At 51.6% G+C, this 554-nt stretch overlaps 1 non-coding gene across 1 annotated transcript; it reads left to right on the forward strand.

The window, feature by feature from the left end:
* The first annotated feature begins 204 nt into the window (after positions 1–204).
* LOC133904186 (small nucleolar RNA Z247) lies at positions 205–343 on the forward strand. The gene has a single exon (XR_009907421.1). It is a non-coding gene; the product is annotated as a small nucleolar RNA Z247 (small nucleolar RNA).
* The last annotated feature ends 211 nt before the right edge of the window (positions 344–554 follow it).

Consider the following 554-nt stretch of genomic DNA (forward strand, 5'->3'; position numbering starts at 1 on the left):
GAGGAAGTGTTAGCACAGGTGGTGGGCTATTCGACAGCCAGAGAGGTGTGGTGCGCCATCAAGAGGACCTTTGCATCCAATTCAAGAGCTCAAGTCATGCAAATTCGCATGAAACTGGCGACCATTCAGAAGAAGGAGCTCAACGTTGCCAACTACTTTCGCAAGGTCAAGAATCTTGCTGACACTCTTGCTGCCATCGACAAGACCCTCGAAGACGATGTGCTGGTCTCATACATGCTACGAGGCCTCGGATCTGAATTTGACCCTCTAGTGGCGAGCATCACTACGTGTGCAGATGCCATGACTGTAAGTGATGTATACGCTCATATGCTTGGTTTTGAGCAGAGGCTCAAGCAGAACAATTCGACGCTTCAAATCAGCTCAGCCAATCAAGTCAATAGAAACCAAGGGCGTGGAGGTGGCCGCAACGGTCGCAGTCGTGGTCATGGCACTAGCAACAACGGCGGCCAGTCTTCTATAGGATGCAGCGGTGGCGACAGATCCAACCAAGGTGGCCAAAGACCTGTCTGCCAAGTGTGTCATCGTGAAGGACA

Source organism: Phragmites australis, chromosome 21, assembly GCF_958298935.1.
Source record: "Phragmites australis chromosome 21, lpPhrAust1.1, whole genome shotgun sequence".
Classification (NCBI taxonomy): domain Eukaryota; kingdom Viridiplantae; phylum Streptophyta; class Magnoliopsida; order Poales; family Poaceae; genus Phragmites; species Phragmites australis.